Source organism: Oncorhynchus masou, chromosome 5, assembly GCF_036934945.1.
Source record: "Oncorhynchus masou masou isolate Uvic2021 chromosome 5, UVic_Omas_1.1, whole genome shotgun sequence".
Classification (NCBI taxonomy): domain Eukaryota; kingdom Metazoa; phylum Chordata; class Actinopteri; order Salmoniformes; family Salmonidae; genus Oncorhynchus; species Oncorhynchus masou.
Window position 1 is genome coordinate 70117833 of NC_088216.1, and position 27248 is coordinate 70145080.

The 27248-nt window shown below is 41.7% G+C and overlaps 1 pseudogene; it reads right to left on the minus strand.

Annotated features, from left to right (window-relative positions):
- Positions 1–27248, minus strand: part of LOC135540169 (cadherin-4-like) — a 341293-nt pseudogene that overhangs the window by 48035 nt on the left and 266010 nt on the right.

Genomic DNA, 27248 nt, shown 5'->3' on the forward strand with positions numbered 1-27248 from the left:
ATATCTTTACTATTCACAGAAAGAGGCAATGTTCTTTAGAATGTGCCAGAGGGCTGAATGGTAAAGAGGAGCCTCAAGCTACAGCATCGACACCTGCCTTCTTCAAAAAATGATTCATCTTGCTTTGTTTCTGTTCCGCATGGTGTGGAAACACACACACTGACGGATTTCACATTGACTGACTTCTGCTCTCACACACACGTGAGCACATAAATACACACACACACACACAAACACAGGCACACACACAAACACCGTGTAAACACGTCCAAACGCTGTTGTTTCAGCCACTTAATATTCCCCCAGACGATGAGTTTCACTAGGCCAGAGCACAACAAACAAACAAAGAGAGAAACACAAACAAAAAAACAAGCCCAATCTGTTTCCTCAGCTGTGGACTCTGCATGGTGTGTGGTGTAAGGGGATGGGGGATGACGGAGCCAATGGACATTTGATCTGAGAGCCTGGAGGAGTGTGTGAGGAGTATGTAAGCAGTGTGTGTGGACTGCTAATGTGTGATTTTGGGCCGTCATTAGCATGCTGGAGGGCGGGCCTGAGAAACGCATCGCCAACCACCAGCGCCGCCACAGCAACCACTGATGGGGTCTTTCCAATTCCCCCCAGGCACACCCGTCAACATCTTCATCAAAACACACAAATGCACACACACGCGCGCACACACAATTCTCTTGGCTGGCTCCCAGCTGCTCTCTCCCTACAGCTGTATGTGGAGAAAAACAAAACTACACCCACACGCTAACCTCAGAGTTCCGCTTCCTCTGACGGAAGCCTGTCAAAAACACCAGTCATGTCTTTCGTATCAAAGAACAGACCAGAACATATGTGACCCATTCCAGGAAGCTAGGCGTATGTCGCACATCACTAGTTAAATCCTCTTTGGGATAGGGGACATGCATTTTCACTTTTGGATAAATAGCGTGCCCAATTCCAACTGCCTGCTACTCGTCCCCAGAATATAAGATATGCATATTATTAGTGGATTTGGATAGAAAACACTCTGAAGTTTCTAAAACTGTTTGAATCATGTCTGTGAGTATAACAGAACATATGTAGCAGGCAAAGACACCGAGGACTAACCATTCAGATTCTTTTTTGAGGTCACTGTCTATTCAATGAGTTTTCATTGGGAAACTAGATTTCTAAGGCACTTGATTGCAGTTCCTACTGCTTCCACTGGATGTCACCAGTCTTTGGAAATTGGTTGAGGTTATTCCTTTGTGTAATGAAGAAGTACGCCATCTTGAATTTGTGTCATTTGAAGTGTACTTTTTGAGAAGGCGCATGACTAGAAAAGTAGCGTGAATTTGTTGTCTTCCTGTATTGAACACAGATTGTCCCGTCTACATTTTGATCGATTATTAACGTTTAAAAATACCTACATTTGTATTACAAAAGTAGTTTGAAATGTTTTGGCAAAGTTTACAGGTAACTTTTGCGATATTTGTTAGTAACGTTGCGTGAATTGGAAGCTGTTTTTTTCTGGATCAAATGAACTTTCAAGTGCCTTAATAACAAACGTGCATGCCATCTATAAATACGAATAAAATGGTTGAATTATGCATCTTGTTGGTTTAGCCACAGAAAAAGGCAGGAACCTTCCCTTTAGCCATGATTGACTGAGATAATGGATGGGCTGGACATGCCGAGAGATAAGTTCAGATTGATCTGCCATGTAGCATGCGTCTGTCTATAACATGAGCTGCTCAGTATGTGTAGATAATTCTTGCTACCACAGCTTTTTAAAAAGATATTATGAAGAACTGCAAAATTGTTGCTACTGCTCTCAATATTGCTGCCCTGAATTTAACATGCATATCGACAAAGATTCGAGGGGAATAGTTGTCATGGACTACTTTCGGGTGGATGATCATGCCATGTTGACTCTCTCTGACTGAAAATGAATCAGACAATGAGGAAATCCTTAGGTAAAAACATTTTAATTGAACCAGACATTGTAGAGTCTTCTGATGAAAGGGATGGGGAAGAAACAACGATCAACAGTACTGTTGTCACAGAAGAGGTTGACCAAGTTTGAAATCAGTAGAATGCCCGGTGGAAGAAGATTATGATTGCAAATGAAGAGGGAGTTGAACAGGCATTTAACCCACTGTTCCTAGGCCGTCATTGAAAATAAGAATTTGTTCTTAACTGACTTGCCTAGTTAAATAAAGGTTTAAAAAAAAAGTTGAAAAGAGAACACAGAAGGCTGTTGTACAAAAAACCTGTCTCCGGATTACATCTTCGAACTAAGGGCAACCATGGCATCCATGACAGAGGGGGAGAAGCGTTCATCCATGTATTATGTATTTGGGCAAAAGTCTAGCTACATTTTCAGATATTATACTTTCTAATATTATATTATACATTAGTCGTAAAGTCATTTTCATTACAAATTAAAGTGTAATGTTAGCTCGCTAGCAGACGTTAGCTGGCTGGCTCACCAGCTAATGTTACGTTTGTAATCTTTGTAGTAATATTATTATTATCTCAGAAAGCCAGGAGATGATTGTGGACTTCAGGAAACAGCAGAGGGAACACCCCCCTATCCACATCGATGGAACAGTAGTGGAGAGGGTAGTAAGTTTTAAGTTCCTCGGCATACACATCACAGACAAACTGAATTGGTCCACTCACACAGACAGCATCGTGAAGAAGGCGCAGCAGCGCCTCTTCAACCTCAGGAGGCTGAAGAAATTCGGCTTGTCACCAAAAGCACTCACAAACTTCTACAGATGCACAATCGAGAGCATCCTGGCGGGCTGTATCACCGCCTGGTATGGCAACTGCTCCGCCCACAACCGTAAGGCTCTCCAGAGGGTAGTGAGGTCTGCACAACGCATCACCGGGGGCAAACACCTGCTCTCCAGGACACCTACACCACCCGATGTTACAGGAAGGCCATAAAGATCATCAAGGACAACAACCACCCGAGCCACTGCCTGTTCACCCCCCTATCATCCAGAAGGCGAGGTCAGTACAGGTGCATCAAAGCTGGGACCGAGAGACTGAAAAACAGCTTCTATCTCAAGGCCATCAGACTGTTAAACAGCAACCACTAACATTGAGTGGCTGCTGCCAACACACTGACTCAACTCCAGCCACTTTAATAATGGGAATTGATGGGAAATTATGTAAAATATATCACTAGCCACTTTAAACAATGCTACCTAATATAATGTTTACATACCCTACATTATACATCTCATATGTATACGTATATACTGTACTCTATATCATCTAACTGCATCCTTATGTAATACATGTATCACTAGCCACTTTAACTATGCCACTTTGTTTACATACTCATCTCATATGTATATACTGTATTCGATACCATCTACTGTATCTTGCCTATGCTGCTCTATACCATCATTCATTCATATATCTTTATGTACATATTCTTTATCCCCTTACACTGTGTATAAGACAGTAGTTTTGGAATTGTTAGTTAGATTACTTGTTGGTTATTACTGCATTGTCGGAACTAGAAGCACAAGCATTTCGTTACACTCGTATTAACATCTGCTAACCATGTGTATGTGACAAATAAAATTTGATTTGATTTGATTTGACATTACCAGCTATAGCCTATAGATAGCTAGCTAACATTGAACCTAGTTGGTTAGCTTTAACTACCTGCAGATTAATGCATGGTACATGGTAGTACTGTATGGGTTGGGATTATGGTTCATTAAAAGACTAAACAAAAGACTCCACTATGCAAGTAACCATTTCACTGTACCATTTACACCTTCTACATCCTGTGCATGTGACAAATAAACTTTGATTTGATTTAATATATTGTGTGTAATGTGAAGAACAACATGACCTACACCAAAGTCAGATTAGGATATGGGCCAAGGACTAGATAAAATGCATTTTACTACTACTTTCACCACTTTTAGTATTGAAAGTTTTGGTAGTTTACTACACTACCTTACTCACTCTGTTTAGCACAAGGCCTCACATGTGAATCCTTAAAGAGATTGCGTGGGGCTAAGGCTTAAGAATGTGTGAACGATGCTGAATGGGTGTAGACAAAGAAGAGCTCTCCATTAGGTGTACCAAAAACATTCATCAGACATTTTCTCAAAAGTGGGGTTACAAATTTATGAACTTTCAAAGCAGAATTAACTTCTTATGGCTGGAGGGCAGTATTGAGTAGCTTGGATGAATAAGTTGCCCAAACTAAACGGCCTGCTCCTCAGTCTCAGTTGCTAATATATGCATATTATTATTAGTATTGGATAGAAAACACTCTAAAGTTTCCAAAACTGTCAAAATATAGTCTGTGAGTATAACAGAACTGATATTGCAGGCGAAACCCTGAGGAAAATCAAACCAGGAAGTGGCTTCTTTTTTGAAAACTCCTTGTTCCATAGCCTGCCTTTGCTCCATTTAAAGGGATATCAACCAGATTCCTTTTCCTATCGCTTCCTCAAGGTGTCAACAGTCTTCAGACATAGTTTCAGGCTTTTATTTTGAAAAATGAGTGAGAAAGATAACATTGCGCCATTGTATGGCCGGGTGCCAGTAGCGTTTTGAATGCGCAACAGAGTTTGGGCAGCCATTGCCTTTCCCTCTCCTACTGAAAAAGAGAGTTGCGGTTGATATATTATCGATTATATATTTTAAAAACAACCTGAGGATTGATTATAAAAACCGTTTGACATGTTTCTGTAGACATTACGGATACTATTTGGAATTTTTCTGCGTTGTCGTGACCGCTCTTTCCTGTGGATTTCTGAACATAACGCGCCAAACAAATGGAGGTATTTTGGATATAAAAATAATCTTAATGGAACAAAAGGAACATTTATTGTGTAACTGGGAGTCTCGTGAATGAAAACTTCAGAAGATCAACAAAGGTAAACGATTAATTTGATTGCTTTTCTGATTTTCGTGACCAAGCTACTTGATGCTAGGTGTTCATAATTTTTTTGTCGTGCGATCGATAAACTTACACAAACGCTTGGATTGCTTTCGCTGTAAAGCATATTTTCTAAATCTGACACGACAAGTGGATTAACAAAAGGCTAAGCTGTGTTTTGCTATATTGCATTTGTGATTTCATGAATATAAATATTTTTAGTAATATTATTTGAATGTGGCGCTATGCAATTCAGCGGTTGTTGATGAAAATTATCCCGTTAACGGGATGGCAGCCATAAGAAGTTAACTTCCCATTGTTTCTCAACTGCAGTTTATGATATACCATTTTCTATCTCTGAGTCTCTAATTTAACAAAATGTTGCCAAATATCACGTAATCAAAGTGGTGGGTGACATATAAAGTTATCTACACCAACCAAGGGCAGAGAAGGGTCTTCACGGGTAACTCATAAATTGAAAGTCTAGTGCTATCACTGTCTTACCGGTTGGGTGACTAACACCTGGCTTCTCTGAGGCTCTAACACCGAGCTCCTCCCAGGATCTAACACCAGGCTCTAACACCAGGGTCTAACACCAGGCTCCACTCAGGCTCTAGCACCAGGCTCCTCTTAGGCTCAAACACAAGCCTCCTCTCAGGCTCAAACAAAAGGCTCCTCTCAGGCTCTAATACCAAGCTCCCCTCAGGCTCTAATACCAAGCCCCCCTCAGGCTGTAATACCAAGCTCCTCTCAGGCTATAATACAAGGCTCCTCTCAGGCTTTAATAACGAGGCTCTAACACCAAGCTCCTGTCAGGCTCTAACACCAAGCTCCAACATCAGGCTCCACTCAGGCTCAGGCTTGTTTACAGTTGCCAGTCCAGTTCACTAGGCCTTAACAAGCACCCAATGACCTGACTGATTTATTGATCCCTCCCGTGCCAAGAGGTGTAGGAGCACGTGTACTAACATCCACCAGCTCGCAAAGAGACCTGACACCACTGGGCTGGCCTGACCAGGTTACACCTTCACTCCCACCTTCACCAGATGGCAGGCTCTGGAAAAGGGACTGATACTGTAGGAGGACTGACAAGCAGGACCTCATCTGGAAATAAATGGACCAGCAGGAACTGCCAGATGGATGAGTCAGGCCAAAGAGAGAGGACTGCCAAGAGCAGGGAGGTCCATGGACTTGGAGTTCGCTGCAAATCTCTTGTATGGAGAATTGTGTGTTTTATGTAATACAAATCAATCAGACACTCAGGCCTGTAGAATAATAGTGAAGACATCACAACTATGACATAACACAGATGGAATCATGTAGTAACCAAAAAAGTGTTAAACAAATCAAAACATGTTTTATATTTTAGAATCTTCATAGTAGCCACCTTTTGCCTTGATGACAGCTATGCACAATCTTGGCATTCTCTCAACCAGCTTAATAAGGTACAGTCGTCACCTGGAACGCTTTTCCAACAGTCTTGAAGAGTTCATACATATGTTGAGCACTTCCTTCACTCATCCCAACTCATCCCAAACCATCTCAATTGGGTTGAGGTTGGGTGATTGTGGAGGCCAGGTCATCTGATGCACAACTCCATCACTCTCCTTCTTGGTCAAATAACCCTTACATAGCCTGGAGGTGTGTTTTTGGGCATTGTCCTGTTGAAAAACAAATGATAGTAACACTAAGCGCAAACCAGATTGAATGGCGTATTGCTGCAAAAATGCTGTGGTAGCAATGCTGGTTAAGTGTGCCTTAAATTCTAAATAAATCACAGACAGTGTCACCAGCAAAGCACCCCACACCATCACACCTCCTCATCCATGCTTCACGGTGGGAACCACGCATGAGGAGATCATCCGTTCACCTACCCTGCGTCTCACAAAGACACAGCGAGTTGGAATCAAAAATCTCCAATTTGGACTCACCAGACCAAATGACAGATTTCCCCTGGTCTAATGTCCATTGTTCATGTTTCTTGTCCCAAGCAAGTCTCTTCTTATTATTGGTGTCCTTTAGTTGTGGTTTCTTTGCAGCGAGAAACCACTGATTCACACAATCTCCTCTGAACAGTTGATGTTGAGATGTGTCTGTTACATGAACTCTGTGAAGCATTTATTTGGGCTGCGATGGTAGGCCGTCATTGTAAATAAGAATTTGTTCTTCGCTGTCTTTTCTAGTTAAATAAAGGTAAAATGAAATTAAATGTAAAAAAGGTGCAGTTAATTGCCGATTTCTGTGGCTGGAAACTCTAATGAACTTATCCTGTGCAGTCTTCCTTTCCTGTGGTGGTCCTCATGAGAGCCAGTTTCATCATAGCGCTTGGTGGTTTTTGCGACTGCACGTGAAGAAACTTTAAAAGTTGAGTGACCTTTGTGTCTTAAAGTAATGATGGACTGTTGTTTCTCTTTGCTTATTTGAGCTGTTCTTGCCATAATATGTACTTGGTCTTTTACCAAATAGGGCTATCTTCTGTATACCACACCTACCTTGTAACAACACAACTGATTGGCTCAAACACATTAAGAAGGAAAGAAAATCCACAAATTAACTTTTAACAAAGCACACCTTTTAATTGAAATGCATTCCAGGTGACTTCTACTCATGAAGCTGGTTGAGAGAACGCCAAGAGTGTGCAAAGCTGTCATCAAGGCAAAATATAAAATATAAAATATATTTTGATTTGTTTAACACTTTTTTGGTACCTACATGATTCCATATGTGTCATTTCATAGTTTTGATGTCTTAACTATTATGTTGCAATGAAGAAAATAGTAAAAATTCAGTAAAGCCCTGGAATGAGCAGATGTGTCCAAACTTTTGACTGGTACTGTATATATATATATGTGTATATATATATGGGGAGGGTCGTGTTTCATACACACGCACAGGCATTTTTAGCTGGCAGGTAGGCAGACATAGGAATAAGTTTCTAAGTGACAAAGTGGGGGCTTTGCATAGGCACGTTTATTCTGAGACTGGAAAAAAATGCCAGGAAAGTAAAATAAACTTATTTCCAAACTAAAAATAATGGTTCTGTTCTGAAACCGTGTGCTGTAGAACCCTTTTGTTCGAGGTTCTGATTCTGTTCCTCTAAAAATGTAGTTATTTTCCAGTTTTCGCTTCTGTTTCCTGGTTTCAACCCCTGGTTTGTTATATCTGTCTGGACTATGCTATGTCTCCCATTCTTTTGTTGTGCATTTTTGTATGTAAAGCAAATATCTGTGATATTTGAAATAAATATTTAATCTAATCTAAGGAAATATCTAATGTTGTGAGCATGTCTGACGTGTGTACGGTAAGAGGCAGATGTATGCTAAATGTAAGGCTGTCAAAGGAGAGGAGGCAGCGTGCAGCTACAGAGATCATGGGGAACATGTTCCAGACTGATGGGGGTTAACAGCCAGCTGTAGACAAAGAAAGGGTTGCCCCTGCTGTCATGTGATTCCTAAACACAACACCAACGCAACACCCAGAACATTGCCTGTTCATTAGCAGTTAAAGACACACTCCTCTCCAAACCGTCTCTCTCTCTGCTGAAAAAACTCCTTCAAGCCTAATTGACAGCTTGAATGGCTGCAGAAATCTGTGCTTTGTCAAGGCAATCTTTCTTTCTTTCATTTCACACTTTTATCATAACTCAGAAAGGACAGTCTGGCATAAACAAGACAGTGTTGCTAAAGCATACAAAAGGCTGTACTCAGAATCTGAGGCTTCACTCAGTCTCACTGTGTCAGTGTGACAGAATTACGACAGCCATCCTTCACAGACAGATGGACGGACAGATAGACACCCAGACAAACAGATAGACAGACACACAACAGATGTGTGGAGCGACCATAACACGCACTGTAACTCACATGGTAGGAGGCCCTCTCCTCTCTGTCCAGGGGTCTGGTGACAAACATCTTGCCGTGCACAGGGTCGATGTTGTACACGTCAATGGGAGGCTGGTCCGCCCCTGCTCCAGTGATGCTGTAGCGTATCCCTTTCTCCAGGTCCTGGTCCGAGCGGATCTGGCAGATGGAGATATAAACACGATGACATGTTGTATGAGACTCAAACCATGGCTCAGAAGTGGTAGAGGGAAATAGTGATGTGCGGGTTGACTCATAACCCACAGTCCCAGCAGTTATATCGGCAGGGAGGGTTATGAAATATTGTGTGGATGAAGGGCAGGTGGATGGCAGGCGGACTGAATAAAGAGAAAACAATGCATAAAAAAATCTATAAATGTACCATTCTTGTGTAATTCATATCTATAGGTTTTTCTTTCATTATTTTTATCTGGCATTAGGCAATAGGTACAAAAAAGCTTTAGGGCAAGTGTCAAACTACTTTCACGGATGTCCGAGTGTCTGCGGGTTTTTCGCTCTATCCTTGTACTTGATTGATGAATTAAGGCCACTAATTAGTAAGGAATGGGTTTGAAACACCTGCTTTAGTGCATGACTGTAGCCTTGACACTCCAAATGCACGCCAATCTCCAAATGCTTTAGGGAACTTCGGTGGAAAATGTTAACTTCAATCCACTGAGTTAAAAACTGAGTTCTTAGCGCTCTGGGAGGAGGACACAATGGAGTTGCCATCACGGTTGACAACTCCATTGTGTCTTCCTCCCAGAGCGCTAAGAACCTTGGCGTGATCCTGGACAACACCCTGTCGTTCTCAACTAACATCAAGGCAGTGACCCGTTCCTGTAGGTTCATGCTCTACAACATCCGCAGAGTACGACCCTGCCTCACACAGGAAGCGGCGCAGGTCCTAATCCAGGCACTTGTCATCTCCCGTCTGGATTACTGCAACTCGCTGTTGGCTGGGCTCCCTGCCTGTGCCATTAAACCCCTACAACTCATCCAGAACGCCGCAGCCCGTCTGGTGTTCAACCTTCCCAAGTTCTCTCACGTCACCCCGCTCCTCCGCTCTCTCCACTGGCTTCCAGTTGAAGCTTGCATCCGCTACAAGACCATGGTGCTTGCCTACGGAGCTGTGAGGGGAACGGCACCGCAGTACCTCCAGGCTCTGATCAGGCCCTACACCCAAACAAGGGCACTGCGTTCATCCACCTCTGGCCTGCTCGCCTCCCTACCACTGAGGAAGTACAGTTCCCGCTCAGCCCAGTCAAAACTGTTCGCTGCTCTGGCCCCCAATGGTGGAACAAACTCCCTCACGACGCCAGGACAGCGGAGTCAATCACCACCTTCCGGAGACACCTGAAACCCCACCTCTTCAAGGAATACCTAGGATAGGATAAAGTAATCCTTCTCACCCCCCTTAAATGATTTAGATGCACTATTGTAAAGTGGCTGTTCCACTGGATGTCATAAGGTGAATTCACCAATTTGTAAGTCGCTCTGGATAAGAGCGTCTGCCAAATGACTTAAATGTAAATGACTTAAATGTAAAAAGGACAATGTCAGAGTCAGGGGAGTCATGCAGTCAAAAGTTTGGACACACCTACTCAGTTTTTGTTGTTGTAATTTTTAAACTATGAAATAACACATGGAATTATGTAGCAACCAAACAAGTGTTAAACAAATCAAAATATATTTTATATTTGAAATTCTTCGAAGTAACACCCTTTGCCTTGGTGAAAGCTTTGAACACTCTTGGCATTCTCTCAAACAGCTTCATGAGTAGAAGTCACCTGGAATTTATTTCAATTAAAAGGTGTGCCTTGTTAAAGGTTAATTTGTGGATTTTCTTTCCTTCTTAATGCGTTTGAGCCAATCAGTTGTGTTGTGACACGGTAGGTGTGGTATACAGAAGATAGCCCTATTTGGTAAAAGACCAAGTACATATTATGGCAAGAACAGCTCAAATAAGCAAAGAGAAACAACAGTCCATCATTACTTTAAGACAAGGTCAATCAACTTTTAAAGTTTCTTCACGTGCAGTTGCAAAAACCACCAAGCGCTATGATGAAACTGGCTCTCATGAGGACCACCACAGGAAAGGAAGATCGCACAGGATAAGTTAATTAAAGTTACCATCTACAGAAATCGGCAATTAGCCCTATTTTGTAAAAGACCACAAAGTCAATATTATGCAAGAACAGCTCAAATAAGCAAAGAGTAATAACAGTCCATCATTGCTTTAAGACATGATGGTGAGTCAAAGCGGAACATTTCAAGAACTTTGAAACCTTCTGTCATGACGTTGGCCTGTTGGGGAGGTTTATTACCCCCACAAATACCTTTCCCCTTTTCCCTCTCTACTTCATAGAGTTGACTCTTGTAAAGCCTTTGTAACATAGAGAGTCTGGTAACATCAAATGGTGGGAAATGGAACCATATTTTGGTAATCCAACCAGTTGAAAATATGTGTTGGTACTTCTCAGATTAGTTGTTGTCTGAGACATTACTACTAATGACAGGATGACAAACTGTATCTTGGAAAGTCGACACATTCTAGTTATCAGATTCACATGGAATTGTTGTGCAATTTAAATGTTTAAATACGAAACTATTTGTGAAAAGATTAAATGTAATTTTAGCTTCTTAAATGAGAGAACGGTTTGTCATAGAGAAACTCTGCTCATCCGGAGGCTCCGCTCAAGTGAACAGACTTTGGTTGTAAATGAAACATGCCATTCTTTCACCACTATATAAACCCGTTGACGAAAATTCAACTTTCTGTTCCAAGGACATGAGGACGGCGGTCTTACGTTAAAAGGGCTCAGATAATAAATACGGAATTAGCATCAATGTGTCCAATGTGACGATCGACACTCCGAAAGGATGAATTTCAACTATATCAGCCAGAATATAGCACGAGCTTAAAAGTATGGCAACTTGGTATGAACCTTGAACTCTTATTCACTAAAGAAGTGATACCTCGGCTTTAGCAACAGCAGCTGTAAACGTGGGCTCGGAGAGGACGGACAGAGTATCCATTCTACCACCCTCCAGTTCACCACTAGACATTCTTCAGAGGACAAGAGATCCATGCTGGACAACCCAGCGGTCTATCTATGACCAATCTACCGAAGCGCAGCTCAGAGTAAATATTTATTGCATTTTCCTTTCTCAAATGGGCGGTTATTTAGAATGCTTGAGATACTGTATTTACGATAGCATAGCTGCCTATGGCCCGATAGACACACAAAATATTTTTGTTCCTCAGTCTTCCCGCTCTTTCATTCAAAACCCAACCCCCTTTCTTTGTGTAACCAGCCATCTGCGAGGGACATTTTCCATTAGGACATAATTTGTAATCAATGTATGATCCATTCTGTGTAGATGTAATTCTGTGTGATTATTTAGGTATTTAGTAAATAAATAATTAAACCAAATGTTGTATTGCTGATTCAACTTGTTAGCCAGGGTTTGTGAAGAACAACTTTCAGATGAGACTGAATGAAGTGATGATTAAATATTGACTGCTACTGATTTAAAAGATTACTAGGTCGTTAAGAGTTTATTCGGAAGATAACAGCTCTATAAAGATTATTTTGTGGTGCCCTGACTTTCTTGTTAATTACATCTACCTGATTAGCTTAATCAGGTAATATTAATTACAGAGAAATTATTTTATAGAATAGCATGTCATATCACTTAATCCAGCATAGCCAAAGACACGTCACTTCTTTAAGTGCAGTCGCAAATATCATCAAGCGCTATGATGAAACTGGCTCTCATGAGGACTGCCACAGGAAAGGAAGACCCAAAGTTACCTGTGCTGCAGGGGATAAGTTCATTAGAGTTAACTGCACCCCAGATTGCAGCCCAAATAAATGCTTCACAGAGTTCAAGTAACAGACACATCTCAACATCAACTGTTCAGTGGAGACTGCGTGAATCAGGCCTTCATGGTCGAATTGCTACAAAGAAACCACTGCTAAAGGACACCAATAAGAAAAAGAGACTTGCTTGGGACAAGAAACTCAAGCAATGGATATTAGACCAGTGGAAATATGTCCTTTGTTCCAAAGAGTCCAAATTTGAGATTTTTGGTTCCAAACGCCGTGTCTTTGTGAGACGAAGAGTAGGTGAACGGATGATCTACGCATGTGTGGTTGTTTAACACTTTTTTGGTTACGACATGATTCCATATGTGTTATTTCATAGTTTAGAGGTATTCACTATTATTCTACAATGTAGAAAATTGTCAAATTAAAGAAAAACCCTTGAATGAGTAAGTGTGTCCAAACTTTTGACTGGTATTGTATGTGAGGATGGCTGGGAGGTGGTCCATAGCGGGGTCATGCCCCCATCCGGACATTGTGCATTTTTCAAACACCTGAAACAGCTTTTTCCTGCAAGCTAGAGCCATAACTATTATGCTTAATTTTATGTATAAAATACTATATTTTTCTGCATATCTAAGCATACCTATTAAGCTGTCTGTATCCTCCTGACTGGCGGAACTTTTTTCAATTAGGGATAGGCGTCCCGTTAAAGAGATAGTTGTAAATCATGCAGCGCCATGTGTCATGATTGCACATTTTAGAGAAACAACAAATGCCAGTACATATAAGTGTCTTATATCATCTGAAAGCTGAAATTCTTGTTACTATAACTGCACTTTCCACTTTACAGTAGCTATTACTGCGAAAAAATGCCATGCTATTGTTTGAGGAGAGCACCTGACAACAAAACACTTTTTTCAGCGCAATAGTTTGATAAATTCATCTCTGAAGGTCAAATGTGTACTTACATTCTGGAATTTTGCTCTGATTTATCATCCAAAGGGTCCCAGAGACAACCTGAAGTGTCACTTGGTTAGATCAAATCCTTTTTCATATCCTAAAAAGGTCCACATAGCATGCACGATCGATTTTGTATTTCCACTCGTTCAATTTGCAAAGAAGGGAATGTACAAAGCTAAACCTAAACATTGTTTCAACCAGTCAAATCATGTTCGTATTTATTCCTCAGAGATCATAGAATGTAATCAGACTTCACTATATCATTAGGGGTGTAGTAGATCCTATAGAACACCAAATTTGGTGAAGAGCAACGCCTTCATGGCACGCCGATAATGTGGGTGCTCTTCACTTGGTCGACTGTAACTTTGTCAAATAAGCACCAATCGGGGTCAAACAAAGCTAGCTAGATAGCCAATGAGCTGGGCTTTACGGGAGTATCGAGAAACCTGCTAACCTTGTGCAACAGCAAGCCTTTACCTTTTAGAGAAAGATTATAAGAATATGGAGAGCTATGAAAACTAGGTTTTTTGCAAATGTTGAACTTATAATATGGCTATTAATACTGGAAATACTGAAATAGCTAAATCAAAGTCCAAGTATACAGATTTGATTATATTTTTGCAGAAAAATGTAATGTGAATGTTAATGTCTCCTTCGCGATTTGCCCAAATGTACCTGGGTGACTTCACAATAAATAAAAAAAAGATTGAGAGTAATGTCGTATTCAGTACATTTAATTATTGCTTGCTTTTCTAATTTCTACCAACCTTGCCAGCAGGCACGTCAGCTAAGAAAGTTAGACAAGCTAGCTACTCTAACTTGATTGATAGCTGATAGCTAGTTATGAAGTTGGGAGATTGGGAACCTATCTGGGCTAGCTAAAGCTAACTTAATAAAATTGCTAAGTGGCTAGTAGTATTACAGAGAAAAAACAAACAAATCTAATAGGGCACGTGCCCCTGTGCCCCCAATGGGCATGACGCCTCTGGTCAGAATTTAATTCATTAAGAGAAAAGCTGTTAAATTGAGAATTGAAAAGAGAAGGAAGGGCCAGAACAATAATGTTTGGGAAAGATTTGGGGAAGTGGTAAAAGTGGATGATAACAGTGCCGGCTATGCATACTACACTGCTGACTTGTTAATGCAGGGTTGGTCCTGGTCGATCCCTGGATGGTACACCAGCTGCTGCTGGAAGTGATGTTGGAAGTGGTGTTGGAAGGCCATGTAGAGGGAATTCTTCCCTCTGGTCTAAGGAGATACCAATGCCCCAGAGCAGTGAAGGGGACATTGCCCTGAGTAAGGTGCCATCTTTCGGATGGGACGTTAAATGGGTGTCCTGATTTTCCGGTGTCCTGGCTAAATTCTGGTGTGGCTGAAATAGCCGAATCCACTCATAGGGGTGTCCACATACTATTGCATATATAGTGTACTCTTTTACAGCGATGACCTGGTGAAGAGTTACGGGGAGGAAACTGGGGATGATTAGGTGGCCAGATTGGGAATTTAGCCAGGACACCGGAAAGTCAGGACACCCATTTAACGTCCCATCCGAAAGATGGCACCTTACTCAGGGCAATGTCCCCTTCACTGCTCTTTGTTGAAAGATGTATAAAATCGAGCACACAGCCATGCACTCTACATAGACAAACATTCGCAGTAGAAATGGCCTTACTGAAAGCTCAGTGACTTTCATGCCAAATTTCTTCAGCCTCCTGAGGTTAAAGAGACACTGTTGTGTCTTCTTCACCACACTGTCTGTGTGGGTGGACCATTTCAGTTTGTTAGTGATGTGTATGCTGAGGTACTTGAAGCTTTCTACCTTCTCCACTGCGCTTCTGTGGATAGGGGGGTGTTCCTCTACTGTTTCTGGAAGTCCACGATCAGCTCCTTTCTTTTGTTGACATTGGATGAGAGGTTATTTTCCTCGCATCACACTCCCAGGGCCCTCACCTCATCCCTGTAGACTGTCTCGTCATTGTTGGTAATCAGCAAACTTGATGATTGCAATGGAGGTGTGCATGGCCATGCACTCATGGGTGAACAGGGAGTACAGGAGGGGGCTGAGCATGCACCCTTGTGGGGCCCCAGTGTTGAGGATCAGTGAAGTGGAGGTGTTGTTTCCTACTTTCATCACCTGAGGGCGGCCAGTCAGGAAGTCCAGGACCCAGTTGCACAGGGCAGGGTTCAGACCAAGGGCCTCGAGCTTAATGATGAGCTTGGAGGGTACTATGCTGTTCATTAAGCTATAGTCAATGAACAGCATTCTTACATAGGTATCCCTTTTGTCCAGATGGGATGGGGCAGTGTGCAGTCCAATGGGGATTGAAGCGGGTCTAGGGTGACAGGTAAGGTAGAGGTGATGATCCTTGACTAGTCTCTCACAGCACTTCATGATGACAGAAGTGAGTGCTACGGGGCAAAAGTAATTTAGTTCAGTTACCTTCGCTTTCTTGGGTACAGGAACAATGCTGCCCCTCTTGAAGCATGTGGGGACAGCAGACTTGGACAGGGAGAGATTGAATATGCCGTAAACACTCCAGCCAGCTGTTCTGCACATGCTCTGAGGAACCGGCTAGGGATCCCGTCTGGGCCGGCAGCCTTGCGAGGGTTAACACACTTAAATGTCTTGCTCATGTTGGCCATGGAGAAGGAGAGCCAACAGTAGTTAGTAGCGGGTTGCTTTGGTGGCACTCTGTTATCCTCAAAGTGGGCGAAGAAGGTGTTTAGCTTGTCCGGAAGCTTGACGTCGGTATCCTGGATTTCCCTTTGTAGTCTGTGATTGTCTGCCACATACGTCTTTTGTCTGAGCCGTTGAATTGCGACTCCACTTTGTCTCTGTAGTGACGTTTTGCCTGTTTCATTGCCTTATGGAGGGAATAACTACACTGGTTGTATTCAGCCATATTCCCCGTCACCTTGCCATGGTTTAATGCGATGGTTCTTGCTTTCAGTTTTGTGCGAATGCTGCCATATATCCACTGGTTCTGGTTAGGGTAGGTTTCAATAGCCACAGTGGGTTCAATTATCTCCTATACACTTCCTGACAAACTCAGTCTCCGTATCAGTGTATTCGTCAATGTTATTCTCGGAGGCTACCCGGAACATATCCCAGTCCGCGTGATCAAAACAATATTGAAGCATGGATTCCGATTGTTCAGACCAGCGTTGAATAGTCCTTAGCACGGGTACTTACTGTTTGAGTTTTCTGCCTACAGGAAGGGAGGAGCAAAATAGAGTCGTGATCAGATTGGCCGAAGGGAGGTCGGGGGAGGGCCTTGTAGCCATCCCGGAAGTTCGAGTAGCAGTGGTTAAGTGTTTTAGCAGCGCGAGTACTACAGTCAATGTGTTGATAGAACTTCGGTAGCGTTTTCCTCAAATTTGCTTTGTTAATATCCCCAGCTACAATAAATGTGGCCTCAGGATATGTGGTTTCCAGTTTGCATAACGTCCAGTGAAGTTCTTTGAGGGCCGTCATGGTATCGGCTTGAGGGGGAATATACACGGCTGTAACTATAATAGAAGAGAATTCTCTTGGGAGGTGTTACGGTCTGCAATTGATTGTGAAGTATTCTAGGTTGGGTGAAGGAAAGGACTTGAGTTCCTGTATGTTACCACAATCACAACTACATGAGTAGTTAATCATGAAACATACACCCCCCTTCTTCCCGGAGAGATATTTATTTCTGCCTGCGTGATGAACTGAGAACCCAACTGGCTATATGGACAGTATATCAAGAGAGAGCCATGTTTCCGTGAAATAGAGTATGTTACAATCCCTGATGTCTCTCTGGAAGGAAATCCTCACCCTGAGCTCGTCAACGTTATTATCCAGAGACTGAACATTAGCAAGTAATATACTCTTAAGCGATGGGTGGAGTGCTCGCCTCCTGAGTCGGACTAGAAGTCCAGTCTGAATGACTCTTCTCCGCCGGCAGTGTTTTGGATCAGCCTCTGGAATCAGTTCAATTGCCCCTGGGGGGTATGAACAAAGGATCTGATTCCGGAAAGTTGTATTCCAGGTCGTAATATTGGTGGTTTACCGTCGCTCTGATATCCCAAACGTTCTTCCCGGCTGTATGTAATAACACAGAAGAATTATGGGCTAATAATGTAAGAAATAACACATAAAACAACAAAATACTGCAAAGTTGCCTAGGAACTAGAAGCACAGCTGTCCTATCTGTCCGCACCATCTTATCAAGCCTAAGATCACCATGCGCAATGTAAAGCTCACCGCCATAAGACTCACGCTTCACCATCTGGCAGTCCGACGGACAAATCTGTGTTTGGTGGATGCCAGGAGAACGCTACCTACAATGCATAGTATCAACTGTAAAGTTTGGTGGATGCGGAATAATGGTCTGGGGCTGTTTTTCTTGGTTCGAACTAGGCCCCTTAGTTCCAGTGAAGGGAAATCTTAACTCTAAAGTATACAACTACATTCTAGACGATTCTATGCTTCCAACTTTGTGGCAACAGTTTGGGGAAGGCCCTTTCCTGTTTCAGCATGACAATGCCCCCGTGCACAAAGAGGTCCATACATAAATGGTTTGTCGAGATCGGTGTGGAGGAACTTGACTGGCCTGCACTGAGCCCTGATCTCAACCCCATCGAACACCTTTGGGATGAATTGGAACGCCGACTTTGAGCCAGGCCTAATTGCCCAAAATCAATGTCTGACATCATTAATGCACTTGTGGCTGAATAGAAGCAAGTCCCCACAGCAATGTTTCAACATCTAGTGGAAAGCCTTCCCAGAATGGCGGAGGCTGTTATAGCAGCGAATGGTGGACAAACTCCATTTAAATGCCCGTGATTTTGGAATGAGATGTTCGACGAGGAGGGGGTCCACATACTTTTGGTAATGTAGTGTATGTTCTCAGTCAATTTACCTGGTAAAATAAGGCTAAATAAATAAAATGTTACGTGCAATAATTGTGAGGCGCTCTACAAATTAGACAGTCACAAGATTGGGACTTCAAATATGACACGTCAAGGTAACTGTACTGTGCAGATGGGTTAAATGGAATGGTAACTGAAATCTTAACATTGAATTTAGGCTAGGTCTATAACCTCTCACATATACTTATATAATATTAACTCCTGCAGAATTAAGCATTTCTTGCATTAAAATACAACACAAAATGAAATGTTTTATTCTAGATTAATAGTGGAAAAATATTATGTATTTATTTCAGCATTTAGTTTGTAAAGGTGCTATCTTTATCATCATCATAAAAGCTGCTAGTATTTCAATCACATAAAATGTGCATCCAAGCCAAACTGAAATCTTATCAGAACCATGTTATATGTAAATGTCTTTGCATCGTGAGAGAAGAGATGAAAGAGAAAACTTTACTGATTTTAAAGCATTAATTCTACGAATGTATGACATGATATTCATCTGAGCTAGGGTTTCTTTAGTCTTCTTGGGCAAATAATAGCCTACCAAAATGTCGGAAATTATAGGCAAAAACACATCTCTACAGTCTCTGATTGTACAGCACATTTTATATTTTCAGGTTAAGATTGGGTGCGGGCCTCAGATGTTCACTTTATCACATATAGTTGGATGGTTATGTAAGTGTTGTTAGCAATTGAGGGAGGATGAACAACAGCTGACCCATACATCACTAGAGGGCAATATCACCCTATGTTATTTTGACTTATTCAAAGGTTTAGATTGAATGAGAGACCCAAGGCCCCAAGGTTGTGCATACAGATTCAAGTGAGTCACAATCTAAAACTGTCAGGAGCGCTTGACAGGGAATATGATGAAATATATGATACTAAAGAAGATGTACCATGAGGCATTGCTACATCTGCAGTTATTAGCCTAATACTACATTACAAAGAGAGGTAATTTGAGGACTGAGCTCAAAGGAAGGGTTACTAAATGAGTGCATGCTAAAGTGGTGAGCTTGTACAGAGAAATGTGCCTGCTTGTGTTAATGGGTTTTAACAGTGGAGTTTTAGCAGCAGGTGAGATGGTATATTAAAGATTAGGAAAACCATTTCATCTACTTTTAAGTGGTGAAAAGTGTAGAACATTTTCTCTAAATGTTCTAATGTTTCAGTGTTTTTTCGTCTAGAGAATCTTTTTTTGTTTTCTCAAAGGGGATTGGACCATCTCTACGGTTATAAGTCAGGAGGACTAATCACCCATCAAATGGAAAAAAAGAAATCCCCTCTCCCCCTCCTATGCAATTTTCCTGGTCTGTGGGGCTGGAGATCATGCGTGAAAATGAAATTACTCAATCCGTCGACCGGCAACTGGATTTTGCATAAAACAATTCTGTTTGAACATGATACCCTTCTCTTAATTTCTTACACATCCCTCCATCACTCACTCACTACCTGCCAGAGCAATCTCTTTTCCATGAGCTTCCACGGTCGTCTTTCCCATTTGCTCAATCATTTCAAACAGGAGGCATAATGGCTAATTAAGAAGTGTTGTGTGCAATACTTCATCTTTCTGAGATCAGGTGTGGGTAGGAGGTCATTGTATCGAAGCCGTATAAATTAAAAAACTCAGGCAGCTCTGATCAGTGTGACTGACTGACCGTAATCACTGTTCTGTGATGATTACTCTCTCTATCTCATCAGACTTATTCCCCTCCACCCACAGACCCACATCTTTATTCACACTGACTGGGTATGTGGCTACGCAACCCTGGAATTTCAATCTCAAACTCTGAATTTGTTTCAGAGTGAGGATATGTAGGAGAACAGACAGCTCACACATACTGCTTCCTTGAAATAATATCACCTCCATCAAGAGGCTCTATTTATCCTTCCCTATCCATACAAGTGAAATACCTGTATAACACACATTCTAGTTGCAGAAAAGTACAGAATTCATTAACAGAGTGGGCATGGCTACATATTTCCCCCTGTGTACACATGAGGCAGCTCTGTAGGTACCCATGTCTGTGTGTACTGAAGTATTTGACAGGTAAGGGTTTCGCTCTGTGGGCTCTAACTCTTGGATCAAAAGGACTATTTCAGCTAAATAATTCAGAAGGCCGCCATGTGAAAAATACACAAATAAAATTTCCACCTACCATGGATCCACATCCACAGATTCCACACCTAGGCGTGCAGTGCACTCTCTTCATGGGAACATCAAAGTTACACTATGTGCCGATGAAATGTTGGTTTAATAGCACCAAGAGGATGGAAACTTTCACATGTAACGTGGCCTTTGCTTCTAGCTGCTTAGAATTTCACTTTAAGGCCACCTGAGACTAGATGTCACGTGTCTCTTAACGAACACTTCATATCGATAAATTGAATAAATGAAGAGGCACAGAGTCCTGGGACTCCCCTGACTGATGACTGCTCATTTGAGTTGTTTGAATGGAGTGCTAATGATGAAATGTGGCTTTTCTATCCTTACCTCTTTCCTTCTGTCTCTCTTGCTCTCTTTCTCTCTCCCTCAGTTTATTCTTGTTAGGCATCCTAATTGGAGTAAAAATAGATGGGATAGACTAGAGGATGTAAAAGGACATGGTGGTTTTATGTCTGCCAGAACAGACCAGACATCTGATAAGTGACCCATTTGTAGTTCTTTCAGAGGGATTTGTGAAACCTGTGGAGATATGAGGAATCAGATGAGAAATTAGCGTTCAGTTTAACTCTCCAGGGAGGGAGAGAGTGACAGAGGCACTAAAACACAGACAGAATCTAAATGAATACATTTCCATGTATTTAGCTCTGCAGTGTCTCTAATTAGTTCACTAGTGGGAACTTTGTTTCAGTCTGTCCAATGCTCCATTTAATTGGTTCAACTGTTTCTGACTGTCCCTGTTTACACTGATAGGGACTAGTTAGATGTAAAGTTGATGTTAGTCATCTTATTTCTCTTTCAACATGGGATTTTTTTCCACCTCAAATTATTTCATAAGAAACCATAAATAAATCATTGAACAAAGATGGACAATATAAGCGGCTGTGAATATAGATTTAGTAATGGATGTACTTTCAAGATGGACTGCAGGAGATTTTTCCTCACAAAGGGCAGCAATGGTTTTCGGACATATCAGAAACGTACAGTAGGCAAATCAGTGGATTAACTTCTCTGAAGACATGGTTGAGAGTAGTAAAGACATGTCATTTAGACAGAGAGGTCAAACTGTTGAGTTGACTGGCATACGACGCCAGACTCATCCCTGCAACTCAGGATAACAGATTTAAACAGTGGACACAGAGAGGCCTCACATTATGTTGTATAATTAAAAGGAATGGATATACGAAGAGTTTCCAGGATCCCCTGTAAAACATGGCTTGGATAAACAAGATGTATAGGGGTACCTGCAGGTTTAAAACTCATTTTAGTAAAAGTGATTAACGTGCAAACACCTCTGAAATTGATACAAGTATTCACTAACGCATAGTGAAAAAAAATATGTATATATATATACAGTGGGGAGAACAAAGTTTGATACTGCCGATTTTGCCGTTTTTCCTAATTACAAAGCATGTAGAGGTCTGTAATTGTTATCATAGGTACACTTCAACTGTGAGAGACAGAATCTAAAACAAAAATCCAGAAAATCACATTGTATGACTTTTAAGTAATTAATTTGCATTTTATTGCATGACATAAGTATTTGATACATCAGAAAACAGAACTTAATATTTGGTACAGAAATCTTTGTTTGCAATTACAGAGATCATACGTTTCCTGTAGTTCTTGACCAGGTTTGCACACACTGCAGCAGGGATTTTGGCCCACACCTCCATACAGACCTCCTTCAGGTTTTGTGGCTGTCGCTGGGCAATACAGACTTTCAGCTCCCTCCTAAGATTTTCTATTGGGTTCAGGTCTGGAAACTGGCTGGGCCACTCCAGGACCTTGAGATGCTCCTTACGGAGCCACTCCTTAGTTGCCCTGGCTGTGTGTTTCGGGTCGTTGTCATGCTGGAAGACGCAGCCACGACCCATCTTCAATGCTCTTACTGAGGGAAGGAGGTTGTTGGCCAAGATCTCGCGATACATGGCCCCATCCATCCTCCCCTCAATACGGTGCAGTCGTCCAGTCCCCTTTGCAGAAAAGCATCCCCAAAGAATGATGTTTCCACCTCCATGCTTCACAGTTGGGATGATGTTCTTGGGATTGTACTCAGCCTTCTTCTTCCTCCAAACACGGCGAGTGGAGTTTAGACCAAAATGCTCTATTTTTGTCTTAGACAACATGACCTTCTCCCATTCCTCCTCTGGATCATTCAGATGATTATTGGCAAACTTCAGACGGGCCTGGACATAATCTGGCTTGAGCAGTGGGACCTTGCGTGCACTGCAGGATTTTAATCCATGACGGCGTAGTGTGTAATTAATGGTTTTCCTTGAGACTGTGGTCCCAGCTCTCTTCAGGTCATTGACCAGGTCCTGCCGTGTAGTTCTGGGCTGATCCCTCACCTTCCTCATAATCATTGATGCCCCACGAGGTGAGATCTTGCATGGAGCCCCAGACCGAGGGTGATTGACCGTCATCTTGAACTTCTTCCATTTTCTAATAATTGCGCCAACAGTTGTTGCATTCTCACCAAGCTGCTTGCCTGTTGTCCTGTAGCCCATCCCAGCCTTGTGCAGGTCTACAATTTTATCCCAGATGTCCTTACACAGCTCTGTGGTCTTGGCCATTGTGGACAGGTTGGAGTCTGTTTGATTGAGTGTGTGGACAGGTGTCTTTTATACAGGTAACGAGTTCAAACAGGTGCAGTTAATACAGGTAATGAGTGGAGAACAGGAGTGCTTATTAAAGAAAAACTAACAGGTCTGTGAGAGCCGGAATTCTTACTGGTTGGTAGGTGATCAAATACTTATGTCATGCAATAAAATGCAAATTAATTACTTAAAAATCATACAATGTGATTTCCTGGATTTTTGTTTTAGATTCCGCCTCTCACAGTTGAAGTGTACCTATGATAACAATTACAGACCTCTACATGCTTTGTAAGTAGGAAAACCTGCAGTGTATCAAATACTTGTTCTCCCCACTGTATATATACACACACACTGCTGTTCAAAAGTGTGGGTCACTTAGAAATGTCCTTGTTTTTGAAAGAAAAGCACATTTTTTGTCCATTCAAATAACATCAATTGATCAGAAATACAGTGTAGACATTGTTAATATTGTAAATGACTATTGTAGCTGGAAACGGTAGATTTTTTTATGGAATATCTACATAGGCGTAAAGAGGCCCATTATCAGCAACTATCACTTCTGTGTTCCAATGGCACGTTGTGTTAGCTCATGTGTAACGAGTTCGCTGAGAGTTGGGAAGCAAGTACAGGGAGCGAGTGTTTTAATAAATAAACAAAACAATAAACACGAAACACAAACAATGCACCGACATGAAACAGAGTCAATAACACTTGAGGAAAGGGGAGTGACAAATATAGGGAAGATAATCAAGGAGGTGATGGAGTCCAGGTGAGTGTGATGAGGCGCAGGTGCGCGAGACAATGGTGACAGGTGTGTGGGATAATCAGCAGCCTGATGACCTAGAGGCCAGAGGGGAAGTATACGTGACATAATCTAAGTTTATAATTTTAAAAAGCTAATTGATCATTAGAAAACCCTTTTGCAATTATATTAGCACAGCTGAAAACTGTTGTTCTAAGTAAAGAAGCAATACAACTGGCCTTCTTTAGACTAGTTGAGTATCTGGAGCATCAGCATTTGTGGGTTCGATTGCAGGCTCAAAATGGCTAGAAACAAAGTACTTTCTTCTGAGGCTGTAATCGAACCCACAAATGCTGATGCACAGAAAATCAACGAGTCTAAAGAAGCGTTTTCTAATGATCAATTATCTTTTTCAAATTATTAACTTGGATAAGCTAACACAATGTGTCATTGGAACACAGGAATGATGGTTGCTGATAATGGGCCTCTGTACGCCTATGTAGATATTTCATAAAAGATCTGCAGTTTACAGCTACAACAATCATTTACAACATTGACAATGTCTACACTGTATTTCTGATCAATTTGATGTTATTTCAAATGGACAAAAAATGTGCTTTTCTTTAAAAAACAAGGACATTTCTAAGTGACCCCAAACTTTTGAATGGTAGTATATATACATGGGTATCCAATCCTCAAAGAAATACTATACAAACTATATTAAACAGAAATGGGAAGATGAACCTAACATTGAAATAACTGATGAACCATGGTTCAATAGTAAAACAAACACATTAAAAAATATGGACTGCATGAGTAGGAGTTTTTCCTATTGTTGCTTTGTTTCCAGGAATCCATTATGTGCTATAGTGAGCTGCAGGCACCTAAGGGATCATTGTGTTACAGTGTCCTACAGGCTAACGTCATACAATAATGGGAATCTGAGGTTCACACACATTGATAGCCTTTTTTTATGTCTCACACATTTACAGTAAATGGTTGAAGGCCAGGCTGTATTCCTTCATTCTATGACATGTCCTTCCTTTAGTTTATTACTTTTTATGGGCTCCATCACCTAGTCTCCTCCCAGTGCAGTTCTCAGACACCAGACCTGGGTGAGAGAGTCAAGTGGTATACAAGGCAGATACAAACTCTTTCAATATGACTAATCACTTCAACTAGCTAAGTGCATAGATACGATTATCTACAGTGTAAATAGAGGAGATAGTTGTAACCATTACTGGCTAACGTTTTCATTAAAATAGTCACTACTTTATACAACTCTACTTTTTAAAAGACTACTCTGAGGTAGCACCTCAACAGTTGGGTTAAATAGTCAGAGGGAGAGAAAACAGTGGTGTTATTATGTCCACAATGGTTCAACAGCCCTGAGATGTTGGTGGCAGTGCTTTGCATTTGATAGTAAGAGGAAGTGATGACATACAGATCAATTGAGCCCTGCCAGCCACCCAGGAGACAGGAGATGACTAAGCCTTCTGGGAAACTCTCTTTCACGCGGCAGCCATCACAACTGTCACCCCTAATTTAGAGATCTCTGCAAATCTCTGCATGACTTTAATGGGAATGATATGTGACACCACCATTTCTTCTTACTGTCTGACTGGAGAACTAACTCTCGCTCCCTCTTTCCCCTCATTCTCTCTCCTCACCTCTGAGTCTCTGAGTGTCTCCCTTATTCTCTCCGTCTCTTAGACACACACACGCATGCACACACAAACCAATGCAGAGTACTTAAATAGGAACAGAGTGAGTCAACAGTCAGAATAGAGTAAAGAATGAGAGTGCTGTTCAGAGGCTTTCCTTTAGGGGGCGCTGCATATACTAATACAGGGCAGTGACCAGGATGGATGGTGTCTCATAGTGGTGTCTAGAGTCTTGGCAACAAGAGACTAGTTGATTGAAGTGTTATTCAAAGACATGATAGTTCACAATAAAAGTGAAATCACAGAGAAGCACAGGAATCCCTGAATCATCTGTTTTGTGCAAAGCCCTTTCATTTTGATGATGCATCCTTTTTCTTTCAGTATCTTTGGTCCTTTTGTTCAACATCAGGGAAATGGCAAAAGTGCATGCTTTATTTTGACTTCTCCTTAAATTTCTGTTTTGTGTTGCCTTGATCTTTCCTGCTCTATGCTTGTCTGTCTTCAAAGAGCTGACAGAACAGATATCCCCTGGTTTTAATGATAGATAAAAATCAGATGCTAGAGTAGGGCATTTATTACAAACACAGAAACAGAGAGAGGGGGAGGGAGAGGGGGAGGGAGGGAGAGAGAGAGAGAGACACTGAACAGACTGAAATAAAAACACAATTAGGGGTATTCCAAGCTTAAGTTGTGCCAGCCTTCCAATTCTTCCTGCTCATACAAAATAAAATAGCAACCTTACGTGCAAAAAAATTAGTTTATTGAAACAGGAAAATTAATTGTGGAGATCTTTTGAAAATAGTTACAGTGGAGTCTGTCTCAATAAGAAGCTGCAGAGAGCTCAGGTTTAATATTTCTCAATTGAGAGCCACTGACAGCCAATCACACACAGTTATCCCTGACCCGTAAAGAACAGCTACGTCTGCGCGGCTCTACACACAGGGTCCTCCATTATGGATCCGAAGCTGAAGAGGAAATGAACAAAATACAGTGCCGGGGTACAGAAATATGGATTTTGGTTTTTGCTCTCACTCTTCTCTCTCTCCCCTCTGATCTCTCTCTCTCTCTGTCCCTTGCTCACTCTTTCGCTCTCCCTCCACCTCTCTGCCCCTTAATCCCCCCCTTCCCTCAAAATGTACCACAGATATCACTATAAATTAGCAGTAGCAGCCACTAGGTATTCCTGGGCTGCTATTGACATTCAGACAATCTACTCCATTCTACTCCACAAATGATGCCCCATTGAGCTAAATCCTCTCAGCCCATGCAGCAATGTGGCCTAATCCTTTACTGCAATAATTGGCCAAATGTCCATGACTTTATCTCAGTAAAAAGTTGAAGGATATGTGAAAGACATGTGAGGACAAGATGCACAGGCCTTCAATACCGGGATGTTTTCTTTATGTGATCAATTTCTCTCTCTGAAGTAACTGGGAGAGAAAACAACTTCAGAGAAAAGAAGGAAACATCTGCTGGGGCACATCTCTGACCTTTATCACATAAACAGGCTGCATTTTACTGCAGTTTTACAGCTCCAGGAGCACATTCACAATACAAATCACCTTCACATTAAAGATGCCTTCAGGGAGACTTCATGTCTTCGCCGAGAGGCTCTGAGCCTGAGAGTTA